This window comes from Aquila chrysaetos, chromosome 18 (genome assembly GCF_900496995.4).
Source record: "Aquila chrysaetos chrysaetos chromosome 18, bAquChr1.4, whole genome shotgun sequence".
NCBI classification, from domain to species: domain Eukaryota; kingdom Metazoa; phylum Chordata; class Aves; order Accipitriformes; family Accipitridae; genus Aquila; species Aquila chrysaetos.
Genome location: NC_044021.1, coordinates 22,562,436 through 22,584,112, shown reverse-complemented (window position 1 = coordinate 22,584,112; position 21,677 = coordinate 22,562,436). Strand labels below are relative to the sequence as shown.

The following is a 21,677-nucleotide window of genomic DNA, read 5'->3' as shown; positions in this document are numbered from 1 at the left end:
ATCCTGAAACAATAAAAGTGTAACTATCACGACATCCATTTAGGAAATGAGGCAACAGGGATGCTTAACTAAAGATGACCGAAAGCACGCTGGGCCATGGCAGCTACAATCATTTCCATATCCAACACTGTGCTAACTCTCAAATCAATGCCCAGTGACATACAAAGCCTCCATGTTAAGGAAACCAGTATAGAATTTGCTGTCGCCTTTGATACTTCAGGAAACTATACTGTTATGCAATAGTGTATTGAAAAGTAACATCTGCCATTACATGGAAAGATAAAACTGCAAATAAGAGGCAACCTTTCAGGCTTGGAATGTCTTCAGGCTTGGGGAGGTCCTATCTTTTCCCATTTTTTCATCATCAATGCACTTCTTACCACAATTTGATAAGAAGTGGATCTGGCAGATTTTGCTAAAACTTACTTTGAGGAAACCACTAAGCCATTTCCATAACAATAAAGATGTGCAAAGGTTAAGGAAAGAGATGCTTTCAGATTTCTTCTTCCTCTTCATTGAGTCATCAGCATACACTTAATTTAGGAATTCCTTCAAAAGCTCAAGACACCAAATATAAAACTGACACTATTTAGACTGTTCTCCATGACAGATACAGACAGCTGAGCTCATACCCATTTCACAGTGAATTTCAGTGCTAAAGGACAGGAGTTTATGCACAAGCAAGACAGCAATCGATGTAACTGTAACACATGGGTTTCCTGCAGCGTTTCAGTGAAAGTATGCTTGTTACATGTACTCCACATTTGCTTACCGCTCAAACACAGGACCTGAACTTATTTCTACGACAAGCTGGATTAGTATTTTAGCATCATTTTTTCTCATTCATTTTTGAAAGGGAAAAAAACATTGCAAGAGGGAAGAAAGCAATATCCACGCACAACAAACACATGATTTCTATTATACATTTTTCTCATGTCCTTTGCACTTGGTCTATCTCTGGTATATAAGGGATCGGGTTGTTTGGGTTTTTTTGTTTTGGTTTTTTTGGGGGCGTTGGGGGGGAGTAATGCAGGGGAGAGAGGGATTCGCCAGCATGACAGCTTCTGAGAAACTAGCTTCACAGTGAAGCACAAAAATAAAGCATCTGCTAAAATGTTTGCAGTCAACTGACATACATTAAACTCAGAACTGAAAACTGATATAAAAATACTTTCTAGACAACCTGGAAAAAAAATCTGTGTACAGAAGCATATGAAGTCCATAGCTTACTACGTATATACAATCTCTCAAGTTTCATACAAAATCAATGCAACAATCATACACCTTCATCACTATCATCCACCAATACAGAAGACTGAAAGAGTCATAAAAATAAGTAATGTATTTTTTTATGACCATAAACTCTCATCACTTTTTTTTATTAGGAATCAAGACTAAAGAAATTATTTCAAGTGTGGAAATAATTGAATGTATAAAGCAATTCAATTTTCACCTACAAAGCAAATAAGCATTTGTGTATTTTAATGTAGAAAAAAGTACAACTTTTTTTGAACATTTTACATTAGATCCACTGTCCCCTTTTGATCTGCTAAATGTTATTTTTATGAAAAATTTGAGGAAAAAAATCCCTGTCCAGAATGCTTAGCAGCATGGCCATAGAGTATAAACCCTTTCCACTTTTGAGTACCTCTGATATTTGACAGCTATACGAGCACTTGAACATCATTTATCATGTTTATTTTTAATAGCTCTCCCTGGGCACAGCTGCCTTGGATGCCAATCTTCTTTTCTTTTGCCTCCTGTAAATATTTGAAATAGCTATTCATTAACAGTTGCAGATTTATTCAGCACTGTTGTACTGCTCGTGAACTGGAAATAGCTTTTATTTTTCTCTCCTTATCTTTCGGCCGATCTGAAAAAAGCCTGCTGTTTAGGTTCAATCTGGCAGGATTTAAATTATGCTCCAGCTGAGAGCTAATCAAGGGTATCTGACCTGGTTTACAAATAAACTAGGAACAAGAGTGTTATTTTTCCTTTTTTCTTTGGGGCATTGGGCCCATACGTGAAAACAAACCATGAACAGGTCACAAATACAGTTACCCTAAAGTAAAGCAGAATCAAATGGTCTTCACAGGTAAACCAGGTATCCTCCTAAAGGTTCTGGAGTATCCTGAACCCTCACTGACAGCTCTTAGACCTAGCTTACGTGAAATATTTGAATTTCAGATTTCAGTATTTTAACACATCATACACAGCATTAAAAAAGGCATATATTTAAGCTACCAAGACACCCTGGTGTGCACATCAGGAGTCCCACATATCTGTAAAAATCACAGCTCTTATTTTCATAGGGCGATATTGCAGAAACAATTTTTCTGCATCATTCAAAATGATTACTCCTAATCTATTTCCACAAACAACCAAACTGTGTATAAAAGCCATCTCTCTAACATCTGAACTTAGCAAGTTGTACATAACTCTTACAACATGCATTTTAAGACCTATTTGCTTTGGATTTAGAATAGAGAGGCCACAGAGCTCTCTAAAATGTACAGGTGCAAATTATATCTAAATTATCACTTCTGTAACACTTTGATAACAAGATTAAACTTTTGAACATCAGATACTTGTTCACGGGAGAGGGTTTTAAGGCAAGAAAAACTGCAGCCATGCCTTGTCCAATGAAAAGAGCCACTAATGCATCCATACAATATAACTAGGTTCTCTCGGAAGGCTGCTAAAAGCTACATAATATATTTTGTTTAAAAAAAGTGTTGACTGACCAGTCTGACTTTGAATTAAATGATATGAATAATTCCAGAGCAGCATGAAAGTAATGTTTTCTTCTACCTAGTCCTGACCTGTTATTTCCCGAGCAATCACAATTCACTGTAGCATTATGTCTAAAGCCGATTTCAAAATACTTTAACTCATATTGACTTTTTTCTTACCATAGTAGGAAATACTCAAGGGAAGGCAAAAAAAAAAAAAAAGAAGGGACAACAGCTAACCATGAGAGAGATCAATCAAATCTCTGGGACCGAGCATTTAAACTTATTTTTTCATAAGACATATTTAGTATTCTTTCAGCATGTTCTCACTGTCACAGCTGGGCTCGTCACCACCCAGAGTTTTGCTCTCACTATGACTTCAGTGAATACAGCATGAAAGATAAGACAATTTCTTTTTGTAACTTACAGATTGTTCACACGTGACATATGCTGTGAGTTGAGCTGTTTGATGTTGAAGTCTCTTGCGTCTGTAAACCATACCTTTTTCATTTAATCACTTAGCACTTTTAAAGGACTTTGGAAGAAAGCTAACTCAGACTTGATCAGATCAGCTCTTAGTTTCCTATTAAAAGAATTTTAGAAGTTTCAATCTTATAGTAGCATTAGATATGGAGATGACATGGACTTGAGTCACAATGGTATTGCATAACACAACAGGAGCATCAACACCACAAAACCCAACCTAAACACGGAAGGAAAGCCCTCATTACAAAGGTGGTAGAGAGCAATACTAAAAGGCTAATGCACACTTTAGATAAAGCAAAATGGGGGAAATTACATATTTGCTAAAATACAGCTTAAGAATAGCCATGAGTAAGACCACTAGTCAGTTTAGCCTAGTGTCCTCTCTCAAAGGATGCTTAATGGGGAGTCAGCAAATCACAACACTCCCTGTAAGATTTGTTCCCATTTAAAGAAAATGGATTCCTCTTCCACGTATCTGTCCTATCCCAAATGTGTAAGCTTTCGCTATGTCCCATGCTGGGAAGTTTCTCAGCTTTAACCACATTATGAGATTAAGAATCCCATTCTAATTTGTTCTGAACCTAGCCTTTGCTAGTTTCACTTAATGCCTTGAAACCTTGTACAGGATGAGGTATCTAACATCACTCTTCATTTTAAGAAGTACTTGGCACACCCATCACCTTGCAGTGATCAGCACAAGTAAGTAGGAGACTACTTACCAAATGATAGAACAAATAATTGCTGTATTCTGATAAACTACCTTTGGACATAATAATGATGACCTATACTATGACCACTTGGTATGTGGCTGGTGCAACACAGTGCATCTGATTTGTTAAATTAACAATTTGGATTCTGGTTACCATATCTCTTTTATAGTAAGAATAGCTTGTGATACCATCACAGGAGCAATGGAAAGCTCCAAGTAGCTGATGCTGCATAATGTGCGAAGTTGGCTGTGATAATACTCTTACAACATTTTGAAAATATTTCTAGTCCAGGTTTTACAAAAACAGCAGTAAATACATGAGCAAAACAAGTATCACCAACAAAGAAACACAACAAGTTCCCATAGCTGACAAATACTTACAAGGAGTGAAAAAACTAGTGAAAAAAACTCCAATACCCCTGTGGCTAAGAAGCCACATAAACCCAAACTTTTATTTTCAAACAAAATTAAAGATATAAATTCTTTTCCTGAAAGCAAGATCAATTAAAAAGATACACTGTGCTTTACTTTGAACTGCTTCTGAATTCAACACAATTGAACTGTGAATTGAAAAATACACACAAAGCAACTTAATCTGTCTGGTAAAGACTTCAGCTACTGGCTGTGGCATTACTATACCTCATGTCTTACATTCCATTTCAAATAATGCAAACTTAATATATTTATAAATAAAACTAACAAACAAGCAATGCTATCCAGCTTTCCTCTGCTGCTGTTCCACTAAGCATGGAAAGAATATAACATGCCCTACTTTGGTATAAAACAAGTTTTCAAAAAAAAAAGATTTTAAAGCAAACATCAGATTGAATAGCTCTTCTGAGGAAGCCCTAAGCCAGCCAAACATTCTATTAAAAAGCATGAAGAATCTTCATCTATTTCATTGCCCAACATACACAGTACAAGCTTTTTAGTCCTTTCCTCAGCAGGTCTAAACAGTGAATTAAATTTTCAAGGCATTACAATTCACAAAAAAGTGAAAGTGACACAAAACTGGCTGACAACACTTTAAAAGAAGTAAAAACTCTAACTGTCTATAATCTAAGGATAAGCTCAAAGTGAAAAACTACAAGGGGAATATATTGGCAATAGGGTGAGTTCAAACAAAACCACAATAACTACCCACCAATTTGCATCTGTGACATTTTTAATACAGCAGCCTTAGCGGCTACCTTTTGTTCTAAAAGGATACAGCTACGGATAGTAATTACATGTCCTCTAAGAACTTATATTCTTAAAATACAATATTTAATAACATGATTCAAAAGTAACTTTAAAGTACTGTTTATAATGGTAAAATTACTAACAGTATTAAACAGCAAGATGACAACCACAGCTAGAGTGTATACTCCTACCTCTGCCAGAACAACTCGCACCTGGCCATTACTGTCTTGCTATGGTATACACGAGGTGTATGAGCTTTCCTTTGCACAGGGAATGTGGACATGATGCCTTTGTGTTTCCGACAAGTTTTTCAGAAAGACACAGGTGGCTTGCATTTGAACTTCCCTTTTGTTTGCCGTATTCTACTACCACAGCATTTACAGGTACCAACCAGAAACCAAAAGTTCCTTTTATTTTTTAACAGTTTGAGATCAGCAGTTCTTTTCTGTGAAAATTTAGCAGCAACTTTAACCAGTTCCTTTCTGGATGAAAACGCTGAACCAGTGTGATTTTTAAGTCTTCCTAATAACGTAGTGAAAATACACACTGAAAGAAAAAACTGTATTTCTAAGGAAGTCTGTTTCAAGAAGGATGAACAAAAATGTATAGCTAAAAGCAAATTATCTTGGTACTTGAAAAGCACTTGATATAATTTTCAAAGGCTTACAAGATCATATTGCTTAGCAGACCAACACCTAATTCAGTAACTGATGAAGAAAACAGCAAATTGTTTTAAAATGTCCATAAATTACTTTGGCTGCTAAAAGTTATGTATTTTTGTAATGTTAAGAAAGCACAGTGAAAAAGTAATAGTTTTAGATAGTTTTTGATCAATGATTAGAAGAGGTCAAGTAAAATATGCAGCCCAAAGCCACCAGTAAGTTGGTTTGCTGCAGCAAAGCCTCTTTCAGAACATCAGCTTTGAGAAGTCCCACTGTCAGAGCCTGTAAGTCTTGACCTGTAGTAGTTGGGCTCTACATACCTCCCAGTTCTTTCTACAATCTGATAGCTGAAAAACTTGAATGAGGATTCCAGATCTGCTATTTTGGGACATCTTGACATAAAGAGTGTTTCCCACTGAGTCTCCTATGCTAAGCAGCCCTTCAGGCTGCCCAGTTGCTGCTTCCACGAGGAGACATCTGCCTCAAGAACATCTAACTTTTGAGGCCAGCTTGGGGAACTCTGAAGTGTTACCATTCTGGAATCCGGAGGTTCCCAAAATCCAGTCCCATTCACTGTCTGGGACCATGTAAGAGCACTCTTATCTTTAGCAAACAGTTTAAGCTCACAATAGGAATCACATCAATCTTTCTCAGAGCCATCAAGCAGTTATCAACAATTAACTACTATCATGGTACAACTGTAAGTCTAATATATGCAATATAAAATAATATCCAAATGATTAAACTACTCCTAAACAGTAGTCTTGTGCCCTGCCTTCCTCTGCCTTGAGCAATCCAATCTAGTCTTGCTAAGTGTGTTGTAAGTCTCTCTTCTCCCCTTCCCACAGCATCTGAAAATCTCTGCTTTAGAGTTTGAAAAGGTTGGAGGTGAACTCTGCTTCTCCCCTCTTTAGTGATCACCCCTTCTCTTGTCTCCTCACTAAAATGCCAGAAGACACCAGTGTCACAGTGCATACGGGGCTCATGGAAATCTGTGGATCTCCTAGTAAGTTGTTGAAGGAAAGAGTTAAGATGGAACAGGTATCTTATGCCCTTAGAACATGAAAGAAGACACCCCAGTGTGTCTAGTATTAGGTGAAGTTTTGTAGGGCCATTTTCTACCCCACAAGATAGATAAGCTTGGGTAGCATGCAGCTTCAGTGATGAGAGATAATAAATAGTCTCCTTCCAGCTTTCTCTTTTGCAGGACATTTCATTTTAAAACACAACAAAATTATATTCTGAAGAACCAAAATTTCATGGAAACTAGAATGACAGATTTCACCATCTCTAATCACAAAGGTATGTGCAGGAATGTAAGACTCACAAGAGAATACATGCACAACTCTGCAGCCTTTCCCAGAAAGCAAGATCTGATCATTCTTTCAGTCCGGTTTCTCTCACACTTTTCAAGCAGCACAAGGCAACACTGTTGATGAGAGAATCAGTCCCACCTTCCATTGTCCTCAGTTGCTTATTCCCTACACTACAAGTGTCCTGAAGTAAACCAGACTGGAGAACCAATCCAAGTTAAAATGGGGGCGGGGTGGTGGTGCTGGTTTTGGTCAGGGAGGCAGGAAGAAGTGGGGAGAACGACCGACATTCAGTTTTACCCTAGATCAGTTCCCCAGCCTGCTTCATGCAAGGAACTCACTCCCAGCAAGAAAGCAGGTGGCCTGAAGAAAGCAGGGGCGGGGAGGGGGGGAGAGGAGGCAGCAAAGGAATGGGGGGGAAAGGGGGGAAGACAGCAAAGAAATGCTTCTTTTAGTTGCAGTATTTGCTTAAAGTACAGCTGAAACTATAGCCTAAGGCTGAAGATCAAGTAGTATTTTTAACTGCATACATCTCTGTTTTGGCTCTTTTGTATTAAACTTTTATTTAAAAAAAAAAAACAACAAAACAACACACCTTTTTCAAAAAAATGCGAAATTAAACCGATTGGTTGTCATTCAAGGATTTAAACAGCATAAATGCAAATATTTGAGTAGGAAAATAAAAAGGGATGAGAAGACTGAATTATACAGGGCAAATGTGACCAAAAATTGCTTTTTTTTCTGTTAAAGAAAAAAATACGACCTTTGTTAAACAGACTTCTCTGGTTCTTCAAACTGCCAAAGCTAAGAGATTAGTGGAGTCTTGTTGTCTGTAGGAGTCTTAGGCAGGCATGCAAAATAAGCATTCACATACATTTTATATTGGTTTTTTCCAACACTGTAAGCTACAACAACCCATGCACAGTCAGAAACACTTTATAAAAAAGCAACATTACTAGACTAGGTTTGATGGAGACAAAAAGGTAATGTGGTCATGCTATGAGAAATTTTGGCAACAGTGTCAATACATCTGGCAAGTTATCCTCAGAACAATGCCTATGTACCTCTGATAACAACTTACAGAGAGGACAGCATCCTAAACCAAAAATTGTCTGGATTTTCAGAAAATATGCATTTTATTTCATCTTACAGCATTAATGGGCTTTATATTTTGGGAACAGACAACCATGACATGAACAACATTCCAAAGCATCCAAGGAAACCATTTAAAGCTATTCAAACTTATTACAATAATCCCCATAGAGAAGAAATTACTACTTTCAGAAACACAAGCCAGCACATACAGACTTTGACTCCTGATGAAAATCTTTAGGGGAACGTAAATTTTCGCAAATTTTAGAGGGATAGCTCCTCCCCAAATGAATGACCATTCCTTGTTACTGCATTGTCTTTCTTCCAATCTTTCCCAAATAACAATCTTTCCTCTGTCATCCCACATAAGACCCTGGACAAAGTCTTGGTAGTAACTACGGTGACCAACTGCTTATTACCCTGAATGCAAGCTATCTTATTCTACTGTATTTCTCTTCAATTGTTTACATCACAACATTATAAGCTTGTTAGGGCCACCTCCTTTTTTCTTTTTTTTTTTCTTTCTTTTTTTTTTTTTAAAGGTACACAGTACTTCAATAGTAGAATCCCAATTATACAAACAGTAAACGGTGCCTAAGTGGTTTTCCTTGCAAGGGAAGAGCCCAGTTACAGTTCTGCACATTACACTGCATATTTGCAAAATCTAGTGTGATTCATTTGTGTCCTAAACGTGGCCTGGACATGTTTTTTTGGCAAACTAACTGTTATGGTATGTTTGTTATATGAGGCTGCAACATGGACAATTAAACAGATTGACTAGACTAAACCCTTTATCAACACCAGAAGAAGGCATTAACACATGGAGCAAAAGAGAAGGAGGTTCCCCTTCCTCATTTCTGATGCCTAGTATCACAGCAGACCTTGCAATAAGGAAAAAAAACCATAATGCATGAAATCAGCCTAAGGTGTGGAGCATGCCTACAAAATCTAACAGTCAAAATCTACTGAGTCTCCACAAAACCCATTTGAACCAAGCATAATTTTTTTTTTTTTTTTTTAAAAAAGGTGACCTGAGGCAAAGTATCTACCACACTAAGGCATGAAGGACTCCATAACTTTTCAGTAAGACAAGTTTTTCTTATTTCTAAACTTGTCTAGAATAACATTTTTTCCCTAACATAATTCTTGCAAATAGTTAGATTATTTTAACTAGATGTATCAATTAAAGTTTGACAGTTATAAGGAAAAGGAAGCAAGATTATATTACTGAAAGTTCTTGGCAACTATAAAATCAGAAGATGCCATGATCTACACCCTTAATGAAAATATTAACAACATTTTAAACTAAATCTGAGCCTTCTGCTGATTCTTAGCGTTTCTGTGAAAAACAGTGGCATGTTGTGAATTCCAGAATCCTTTGTGGCCACAGGGCACAGAGATGATCAGTATGTTTAATATTTTGATGACAACATCAAACATACCGCAAGTGCACTGCAGAGTGATCAGCCTTTGGCAAGAGATCTTGAAAACACCAAATTTATTCTGCATGAGTCTATCACCTAGCATGTGCAATAGGTTTGAAGCATTCTGACAGCAGTGGACTGACTACATATATAACACACTACAAATGCACAAGAATGGCTACATGGTTTTTAGATCAAAGTCAGCTCACATCTGGCCATCTCAGAAGGAGACTTCAACTCTAACTGCAAAGACCAAGTAAAAACAGGCAAAACAAAGTAAAAATATGCAGAGAAACAATTATTTTTTTAAATGCAATTATTTTTAATAAAATAAAGGAGTGGCAAAAGAAACACATAGATACAATTTAACACTAATCAAAGGTCATAAAGAAATGAATGGAGGAAATTATCTCTTCACTAAAGCTAGGTGCAGGGATACATGGAACTGGAAACTCAGTCACTGTATAGCAAACAGGAATGTAAATATACTGTCATCTTTCAGGACTAATGAGCAAATACAAAAGAGAAACTTTAAAATAAGGTATAAATGAAAGGTGCATTGTTGTGAAAAATATGTCTGAAAAGGAGGGAAACTCACCGCTGTAATGCAGTTTTGACAAATGCCGGAGGGGACAAGAGGAGGAACAACTTTGGTCAGACCAGACAAAACAGTTCAGCTCAATCATCCAATGGCATATATATGACTTTCTGTCTTGAACCCAACTTGCCTAAAAATTTCTGTAACTATGCAGTAACATGGATGTTTTTTCACATGTAAAAGGAACTAGCACAGACCTCTGCTCAGGTATTCTAATGCGTACATTCAGAATGCAGTAAACTAGAACAGAACAGTTGAGTTGGAAGGGACCTACAACAATGATCATCAAATCCAATTGCCTGACCAATTCAGGGCTGACCAAAACCTAAAGCATGTTATTAAGCACGTTGTCCAAATGTTTCTTCAACACTGACCCGCACAGGGCATCGCCCACCTCTCTAGGAAGCCTGTTCCAGGGTTTGAGCACCCTCTCGGTAAAGAAATGCTTCCTCCTGTCAAGTCCGAACCTTCCCTGACGGACGCAGCTTTGAGCCATTCCCGTGTGTCCTGGCACTGGATCCCAGGGAGAAGAGATCAGCACCTCCCGCTCCACTTCCATTCCGAAGGATGCTGGGCGGAGGGGCGGCAGGCAGGGCTACGCATGGAAGGCCTGGTCACCCCAGTGTCACACTGCCATCACCCAGCAACGCAGCAGTCACAATGCCCCAGGGCAGGATAAAAGGGAGCATCCTCCCGTGTCCCACTGCCAGAGCTGGCCCGGGGGCATCCTGCAGACATCCGAGAGGAAGTCCTTGAGGAGCCAGTGGAATTACTTGGAGGGGACTGAGGGAGGAAGACTGGAGGCTGGATGAGGCTGCTGGAGATGAAAAGAACCAACATCTGGAGGTGCCCGAGGCTATCAGGCCTTCTCAGCTGGAGAGCAGTGGCAAGAGCAAGGGAATGCCTCCTTGAGGAGTGCTGCAGAGCTCACCATCCTCATCCCCTGTAGAGCCAATGGCAGCAGCCATAAGAATCGGGATGCAGAGATGTTGCCAGGGGTCCCAGTGCTTTGGAGCAGCCACTGGTGTCCTGCCAGAGGTGGGAAGGATTCTTGTCCCCAAGGTCGATCAGGCCAAGGGCATTTGGCCACTCTTGGGAGCCCTGGAGATGGCTCCAGGTTGAGGGAGAATAGGGCTTGGGTTTCTCCTGGGAGGCGTGACCAGCCTGTGGGACGAGGAGGCAGGTCTTGCTCACATGCTCAGGGAATAGCTGCTCGCCAACTCTGGGGTCAGGAAGGAATTTTCCCCCGGGGCAGATTGGCACTGGTCCCCAGGGGTTTTTTGTCTTCCTCTGCAGCATTGAGCATGACCACCTGTCAGGGCTGGGCTCCTCTGGTCCATTTGGACTAGGTTACTGCCTGCTGCTCACGCACCACAAAGATGGCCTCTCATGCCCTGCAAGTGGCAGGAGGAAGGCTTTTGTTCCCCCAAAGGCAGACTAGCAAGTATCCCTGGGGGTTTTTTGCCTTCCTCTGCAGCATTGAGCATGGCCCCTTGCCAGGGTTCCTTTGGACCACTTAGGCCAGGTGCCCGCTGCTCTTGCTCCACAAAGGTGGCCATCGTGCCCCACATCTGCGGAGAGGAAGCTTTCTAGACTCCCAGGGTGGCCCCCGGGGGTTGCTTCTTTTCCTCTGCAGCACTGAGCAGGGCCCCTTGTCAGGGCTCCTCTGGGCCATTTTGGCGAGGTTCCTGCCTGCTGCTTTTGCACCTCCAAGGTGCTACTTGTGCCCTGGCTCTCTCAGGCTCTCCTTCCTAGTGCAAGTTTGTAGTGGGAGCGAGCTCTGCTTTACCCTTGGCTCCATCTCCCCAGGGGTTCTTGCTTGTGCAAAACAGCCTGTGCTTGGAAGAGCTCCAGGCTTGCTACCCCATCAGGAGCTGCCACTTTCCAGCTCTCCCTGCACGCAATACAAACGCAGGGCAGGCACGAGAGTGCTTTTCATGCATTACTGGCCAAGAAGCAGAGCGGAGCAAGTTTTGGAAGGCAAAAAGGATGCTTGTCATTGATATGCGTCCTAATTCGGAAAATACCCCGCAGTACCACACACCGCTTCTTCTTTTGTGCATGGTCGGTTCTGATCCTCATTTATCAAGTTCTCAGTCTTCAGGAAACAGGGACTGCTTAGTCTGTATTCCTGCTGCTACTTTCTGTAGCTCTGTGACTTGCCTTTGCCAGACTACAAGGGATGTTTTTTCAAGCTAAACTGGAGAATGCATCAGCCTGCTCCTGGCTACACATGCAGATTGTGTTAATGCTTGTGAGCATCAGCTCTGAAACAAATTCAGAAAAATAACAGAAAAATAAAATCCTGCTTCCACTTCTAACTTTTGTGATGTGTCCTGAACGTGTTTTTGGAGCTGAAAGTACCCTGGCATTTCAGGCAAATAATAGTCTCACTGGTATTCGACTCATGGTGAGCAGATGCAATAGAATATAATAGTTATGCTATGTTATGCATATAGTTCTGCATGACAAGCTATGACCTAGGTCTGAGGACTCCCTCCAGGAGAGCAGCTCTCTGCAGCACAGGTCGCAGGCCCATCCAGGAGAGAGGGGCAGAGACAGGCATACCTACAACATGGCTCAGGCAGGGACTGAAGGCCCCAGGCAGAGCTGAGACACCTCATTCCCTGGGCCCTTGGCAGGAGATGGTGGGGATGGGGGTCCCAGGGGAGGCCGGCCCCAGCCATTGAGGCCTATGAGCACCCACAGGACCCTGGCAGAAGTAGACTTGCAGTCCTCATATACTCTCCTTCAGACATTTATGGTTGCCCACTTTGGAGACAGAGTATTGGGCCACATGAACTTTCACTCTGGTGGAACACTTGTTCTCTGGCTCTTCTGTTTCAGCATGTTTTTACAAGGGACACAGCTCAGGCATTTCTAAAAATGACTACAAGGAAGAGGAAAAAAATAAATTAAAATGAACAGGAAAATGAACAGGTATTGCTCACCTCAAAAAGGTTTGCAACTATTTAGTTCCAGAGCACTTCCTGCTTCAGACAGGGCTGGTTTGATCTTTGAGCCTCACTAGTGTCACAGATGTGGGGTTTTGCCATCCTGTGGAAATTCAACTAAACTAGATGAACATAGAAAACTTTCAAAAACCAAAGTTCACACACGCTTTTGGCAAATTTGTTCAGGTGGTCAAATGATCTGGAGATGACCCACAGCTCTCACCCCCGTCAGAAGGTACATGCCTCCTTCCCACAAAGTGACAGAGCCAATGTCTATGCTGGGACATGATTACCCATTCAACCCCTTCTGCTACTGCAGCGCTGGGGAGAACTGCCATCAATGATTTCCTCAGCATGTACTGGTAGGCAAAGAAGGAGGGAGGAAGAAGAATTGAAGAGAACAGTTGAGTTGAAAGGGACCTACAACAATGATCATCAAATCCAACTGCCTGACCACTTCAGGGCTGACCAAAAGCTGAAGCATGTTATTAAGCACGTTGTCCAAATGCCTCTTCAACACTGACCGGCACAGGGCATCGCCCACCTCTCTAGGAAGCCTGTTCCAGGGTTTGAGCACCCTCTCGGTAAAGAAATGCTTCCTCCTGTCAAGTCTGAACCCTCCCTGATGGATACAGCTTTGAGCCATTCCCACATGTCCTGGCAGTGGATCCCAGGGAGAAGAGATCAGCACCTCCCTCTCCACTTCCCCTCCTCAGAAAGCTGGAGAGAGCAATGAGGGGAAAAGCTAGACATCAATAATTTAATGTAATTGCCACTGCATTTCTCAAGTAAAATTAAAAAAAAGGTGCAAAGGAACTTTTTATGCAACAAGAAACTCTGAAGACAACAGAAACAACTGTAACGTTGGTAAACTTGACTGTATAAAGGAAACATATACCAAAAACATGATGGGGAATTTTTTTCTAAGCCAAGAGGAAAGCTCACTAAACTTCTAATTTTCTTACTCAAATGAAGTTTGAAAATATCTACAATATTGTAATTTACTACTGAAAAGATATCTTTTTATCCTTTTAAATATCTCTTTGCTATATGGTGTTGGTTATGTGTGTTTAAATATCTGTTACACAGCAGGTTTTACATACCTGAAAACTTTGCTTCTAATCACTACTGATGGAATGTAATTATATCTTTTTCTTTCAGGATCATTAGAAAAGATTACATGGGTCCATGAAAAGCTAATTCATTACGCTGTCCCATATAACTCTAAGAAATGACAGGCTGGTACCAAAATATTTATCTTGGCTTAAGTATTCTGTGCATTAGCAAAGTCAGCAGGAAAAACTTAAAACATTCATAAGGCACAAAAGACAATATAGAAAGAATTTTAATAAACTTAACAACAACAACAAAAACCTAGCTCTTTAGCTATAGCCAAAAAGCACAGAAGAACAAAGAGAACCTGTTTATCAAAGTGTCTCAAATACAGCAGCCCAAGCTCCCTGGAATGCGACTTCAAGTTATACTTCAGGAACAATATTAAAATAAAGCCTGTTTTTTCTAGAATTCAGTAAAAAGGCTGACAGAAGAGGTTTATGTTAGAAAAAACACTGTCACCATTCTCCTCCTTCCCCCCAAAATTAAAAAAAAAACCCCAAACCCAAATAAAAACAACATAAGGAAACACTATGCATAGCAAAGTTGGGTATGAACCAAGATTATCTGTGATATGGAAAATTTTGCTCTCCCAAAAAATTCAAATGGAAAGGATTTGAAAAATGGTATGGGGTTTGAGTTCGTTTTTTTTTAACAGTAAAGAGTGTTTGTTAGAAAAGATTTCCACATAAAATTTTCCTGTCTTATATATGTTATAATATCTGCATCAGAAAATTTTGATTCTATAAATCAGAAAATACAGAGGCAAAAGCATTTTGGAAAAGAAGAGTCAAGCATTACATTATACAATGCCAAATGGAACACATTCAGCTTTTTCTATAGAACTTTGTTGTTGAATTCAATATATTCCTGTCAAAAATTAAGCATTTTGAAAATTTTTCTATTCTGATAGAAAAGCATTCCATAAGACAGTTTAAAACCAACTATAATGGGCATGAATTTCGTACTCTTACAAGGTCATTCCTGCTGCTAAAAGAGCACAAGTAGAAGCCAATACATGCTACACCTTCAACATACCATTTTATATCAGATATTAAGTACGGGCTTTTTTCCTTCGAAGGTTTTATGGGGTCATGCATATTGTGACTTAAGTATGGGAGAACTCAAGAAACAGCGAACCAGCACTGAAGTTCCATGTTCCTTCATTACATTCACCTTACAAGAAAATTGTGTTTGACTTTTGCAACCCCTTTGCGAGGTGTTTAAAGTGTACTAACATTGGCTTTTTTACCCTCAAGCTTTCTTTAGTGTGCCTAAAGCAGCAAAAAAAGAATAACATATAGTCTGCATTTACAGGTAAAACCTGTGTTTATCTTTGCTTCCTTTTTTGCTGTAAAGGACACAGCATGAAAAAGTGCCTTGAGCTTAACTTTCTTAATTTTATACGCAACTTTTTGTTATGCTGCCTTCAGCAATGACTGGTAAATAATACTCAAAATTTTGCTTTTCTAAAGCTGTTTTTGCTGAACAGAAACAGACATCTGTTAAAGTTTAGCTTACAGCTTTCTGGGAACAGGCATCATTTTTGTATTGAAATCATCAAATTTTCAAAAGGAAAGAAAATTTTTAAAATTTAACAAAATTTCAAAATGGTAAAATATTTCACATGGAATGAAAGTGACATGTTTCAGTGTAACTATTTTCCACAGTAAACCATTCCTTAAAAAAAAGAAAAAAAATCACCCCACTCACAAATGTTTGGTTTCAGAGTTGACCTATATTTTGAAAGCCAAGGGGTACTCTGAAAACCAAATAAAACATTCAAGTCGATCTAAATATTTAATTCAATCCAAAATGAAACAAAACCTTTTATTCTGAGAACAACCAGGCAAACATATTTCAGTTCTATACAAAGCAGATTTCCCAATCTTTCCAAAAGACAACTGAATTAAAAACAACCCAACAACACTTCCAAAAGACGTGTCCATCCAATTCAACTAATTGATCAGTTGTCTGCCATTAACATGATATAGTTTTTCTTGGTATTTAACAATATACATATAATGACAAGTTTTTCTTTCCCTTTCTTTCTCACACAAAGCACACCCCAATCTATCCTTACAACAGAGTCATAGACTTTGACTATGAGTTTGAACCATACAGCGCAGACTCAATTTCAGGGAGTTTCCAAGCATTTTCAAGCATAACTCCAACAGAAATTAATTGGCAGCCACGAAATCAACATTAACTATCAGTTTGCACATTGTCAAGATTTTAGTTTATATGGAAACTCAGTTCCCAGACATCAATGAGTAATACCAGCGCACTTTTTTTGTATTGAATTTGTTATCCAACAGGTTTCTCAACAGTTTCTTCATCACATGGCTAGTATGGAAGAAGAGTTAGCTCTCCTTCAGGACTGTTGCAGAAATTGCTGAATAAAATTTACGACAAAAGCACAAGAAAATGCTCGACTTCTGATAATGCTGCTAGGCTACAGAAGAAAGACATTGGTGTGGGTATAATAGATACATATATTTATTTGACAGAACATTGAACTAGGAGGGCAAAAATAATAGTGAGCAAAAATTAAAATCAGTTAAGAAAGCTTTCCTGGGACATGCTCAGGATCATTAACAAAGGCTGTGTTGAAACCACTAAGACAGCTTATTCACTCCTGGATCTGTGTCCAGGCTCCGAGGAAGTGTTTATCTCACACCAAGGTGAGACCTGCATATACAACAACTGCTCTCTCTACAGTCTTAGTTTCGCCCCTAGAAGGACCCTTGAACACACAGCCCAGGTCTCCATCTAGGTGACTGGGCACCCAGTCCCTCTCAGTGTGTGCAAAGACCAAATCCACTACTGAGAAGACATAGCCTAAACATCCTAATTTGGTACTCCTTCTGCCAATTAATGGGAAACTGAAAACATTGCCAATACTTAATATTTGTCCTTTCATGAATGGCAGCTGTTCTGAAAACATACAGAGAGCTTACTGGTACTTGTGCAGGAAAAAACAGTTACCAATTAATAAAGCAGAGTGTCTTGACAGCACCTCATCAGAACTACTAAAACCAAAGTTTCTTAGCAAAGCTCACAGTCATCTGAAAAGCTCTGGAAACCAGTCACATTATATAAAATCAATCCTTATCATTATGCATAAACATCTGTTTACAGTAATACTTGTAAAGACAGAAATATTTAACACTAATCTCCTTTAAACTCTCAACACTTCAAAATCTACCAGATTAGGGATAATTGCTAAAGACGACTAAAGAAAGTCAAGACTCAGAATCTTCGTTTAGATAGCTCCTCTGCTTTGTAGTGCTACTTTTTGTCCAAGATTTCATAAACAGATGTGTTATTCAGAATTCAACACCATGCATGCCAGTGAACCATCATGCAAATAATGGAATAAAAATAAATGATATTTTGCCACTGCAATTATTCAACCAGAAGCAATTGTTCCACATAGCTTGAGGACACGAGAACAATGTTTCCCAACAGGACTTGACTTTCATTTGAGCTCCCTGGTTGCTACCATAAAATAAGCTAATATAGTAGTAATTATACAGTGTATATTTTAATAGCAGTATATTCCATGCCATCTGCAACAGGCATGCAATGCTAAAGTGTAATTTTGTACTGGTACATGCAGAAAATTATCATTCTATACTGGAATGAAATAACAGCTAATTCCATAAAACTACTTATATTTTTAACTTAGTTTGCTGAACTAGCAAAAATCGCTTGCAAGATAAAGTACTATCTTTGCCCAGAAAGTCTCTCACAATGTGTAGGGTTTACAAATCACCACGTAGCATTATCAGTTATATACCTTTTTATGGTCACTAAAATCCCACTGAAAAAATATATATATATAATCAATTTAAAGTCTTGCAATTTAGCCAAAGCTATCCCCGGACACCACTCCACATCACATTCAAAGCTGAGGCTTGTTTAACTTTTGTGTCTCCCTGGAACACTGTTCACCAATGGCTGCTACCCCAGCCTTCCACTTCATATACTAAGCAAAACCACATTGTTACACATAAAGTAGCTTTGGGAAGGAAAGAAAGAGCTCTCTCATAACTGCAAATGCAATTCCCTAAAATACAGCATTGAATATGATATAGCAAGTTTTGAAAAAAACATACTACTAAATTGATGACACAAAGAAAGTGCTGTACTATCAGCTGTAGAAAATCTCTTTGCATAAACAACCTTACAGTAGACATTTGTTCTCTACTCAAAGACCACTTTACTATATTTCGCAATACTTTCTTTTACTAGCTGTCTTATAGACGTCTGCTATACAATGTGATTTGACAAGGCTGTCCATGTAAAAAAATGATACTACTTACTAAAATTTGAAATTTACAGAAAAAACATAAAAGTTAAAAAAGTGAAAACCTCAGCAGTCTACTCTCAACTTAAGATAGATTATTTTGTTGAAGAAATTCTATCAGTTATTAAGGTTGATGTCAGTCATAACTTCAAAACTACTACAGAGGTCAGACAGGAGACATAAACCCATAGAAAGTATACAAACAAACTCAATTTCAGTGCACCTCAACACTTAGTCCAACGCATTATGAAAGTATGCAGCATGCACTAGAAACCTGCAACACGCTTATGTTTTGTGCACATTATATTGCATTTAAGATATTAAAATAAAATCCAAAAAGAAAAAAAGAAAAACTATTTCAGATGTTGGAAAACATATAGGCTGATATCTGTTCAGTCATGATTATTTCAGCCATGTTTTTTTAATCAGTTGATTTAAATCAAGTTTATGCTTATACAAATAATCTGAACACCCATGTAAATTATTACAGCTTTATCATCTGCTGTCATCTAGTTACCACTGTCAGCAGAGCATTAAATTTCATTTTTACAAAACTGACCAATAAGATAAAGGTTTGGACCCTAAAATACACTGAAATAAATACCTATTTACCTAGACAAAGTATGCAAAACTCTCAAAAACCAGCAGCTAAATAAAATCACAGAGCTAAACTTTGACTAAAAAGCCTAAGAGTTACAAAAATCTTTAGAAGTCATCTTGGAGACAAACATCAGCATGATGACTGTCAAGCACCGCTTTACAGCAGCTGTCACACAGATACCACATTATTATGCACCATATTATCAGCAGTCCAAGACTGGTCCACTGACTACCTGAAATGGCTTGCAGCCGAGTAATGCAGCATATACTACAGCTTGGAAATACTTCCTACATAGAGATATCCTACCCAGAGGCTGCAGTACAGAAGTGATTGAAGGAAAATTGGGAGTATCTGATTGCAACACTAAAGCCTGTTCTGGCAACATACTGCTACTAGAAATAACCGTTTCTAGATGTCAGCTGCAATCTTATCAAAGTATGATCACCTGAATAAAGCATTTTAGAGAGCTTTTTTGTGCTGAGCTTTAAGGACCTGTAACAAAACGTCTTTAAATACAGCTCTTCTAATCTATTTTCAGTGTGTTCCACAATTGAAACATCACATCTTTGGGGCCTATGAAGTTCTGTACTGTAAGAATATTTATGTACAAAACACTGCAAACAACATCATTTTCTCTTTTCTTACATGACTTCATCATGCAGATATAGAAAAACATCACATATTGGTTTGCTGTTGTTCTTCTAAGACACCTCAGTGCTCCCAAGAGTAATTAATTCCACAATGGAAAAACTTTTCATCACACTTCTGTACCTCTCTATTTTTCACTAGAGCTTCAGCAACACATCTTCTGAGAAAACAGAAGTGATTGCTGAAGAGATTGTAGCTCAGTAACTCAACAAGAAGTTTCATGATGACTTCGAATTGCTTAAGTCTTTCACTGGATTGATGAAGTTTCTGCAGCCCAGATGCAGCAAGCTGGCAGGAATAAATTCTCCATACACTGCAAACTAAGTATCTGACTATTTCATGCCTCTTTCTAAGTATGTGAAAGCTGGAGGCAAAGCCTGTCACTTTACTACTCAGTACTTGCTTCTTTCCTTATGTTCTGTAACAAAGGTACTAGTGTAAGGCCAAATAAGAATAGAACTCCCTGGAGATGCCTGCTGTGAGACATGTCATAGCATTTCTTCAAGAAATTTCATAACAATAGCTTAAGGGCAAATTTTTCCATTAGAAATCAAGTTATTTTGAAAGAGTCAGTATTTATAATAAAGGCCACAGTACGACAGATGAATTGAATTACTGAATTTTCAATCCAAATGTACAATACTTGAAGTTTAAAATACTTTCCAAAATTTCACATTTATTGTCTGCAAAGACAAAACTTGAGTTTTCTTTCTCGTTATATCAAGCAAATACATCCTTATGTTAATTTAATGTGGACTTTATGGCATGTATACACAACTATAACAGGACAGACAAGTCTGAATTTTTCTTTCTATACATACAATAAATCTAAATAAAATTTAGATAGTTAACCTAAGTAAGACCACAATCCTGACTGTATTACCCATATCTTGTCTTCTGTCATATTCCCTTGCTGAATTGTTCCAAGTTTCTTTAGAACATTTCAACAGCTATAGAGTGCTATCAGCATAATACTATTCTTACGGTACACGTAATATAAAGTACTTCAGAGTTACACCTGGATGAAGGGAAAAGAATGTAGTGTTCCTTTTCTACCTACATCTGTTGCTATCACCATGCATTTACTTGTGTCTGGTAATTACTGCATAAAAACAACCATAACCTTCAAATGGCAGATTTTCTCTTGCACAGTGACTACTTACCAATTTCAAAATCACCTGTTTTGTACGACTGAAAACTTCTAGCTTTCTGAAACGTTTCCTGAACTGCTTCTCTACTAAAATAAGTGTATTTACACGTCTTGTATTTCAGTTAGTGACCATTTCATAATAGGCATACAGGTTTTAGAAGCTTGTCCTACTAAAACAAGAAATCTGAGACATGACAGGATTCCTGTCTATCATAACAGACAATCCAATTCACAGCAACAACAGCATTAACTGTACAAACCTAAGCAATAGGAGAAATTTTGTGCCAATTACAGATAAGCCTCATGGAAGAAAAGAGAGGAGCTTGCCTTTTAACAAAAGCAAAAGAAAAAGGCATTTACAATCTTAAGTGAGAACTTTCTGTGTAGATAATGTAGAACTTAGAATTTGTGAACGTGGACTTTGATTAGGAAAAGGACTCTTCCTTGCGTAGTACTGATAGAAATAGCCAGAAGTTCATCACTGACCTAAATACGGTTCATTATGGATCCCTAAATAAGGATGGATTTAAAAACACATTAAATCATCGGAGACCTATTTTTTACTAGAACAGATACAACACTCAAGAGCCATAAGTGAAACCCAATGCATGTACTGTTTGTACATGCACAGAAGATGTGACATCACATGTCAAAGTATTTGATACAAAGATGGCAGGAGATGCTACACCTGAATTACCTCT

General features: G+C 38.6%; 1 protein-coding gene across 3 annotated transcripts in view; it reads right to left on the bottom strand.

The window, feature by feature from the left end:
- Positions 1–21,677, bottom strand: part of CDKAL1 (CDK5 regulatory subunit associated protein 1 like 1) — a 424,899-nt gene that overhangs the window by 212,268 nt on the left and 190,954 nt on the right. The gene's annotated exons all lie outside the window — the stretch shown is intronic.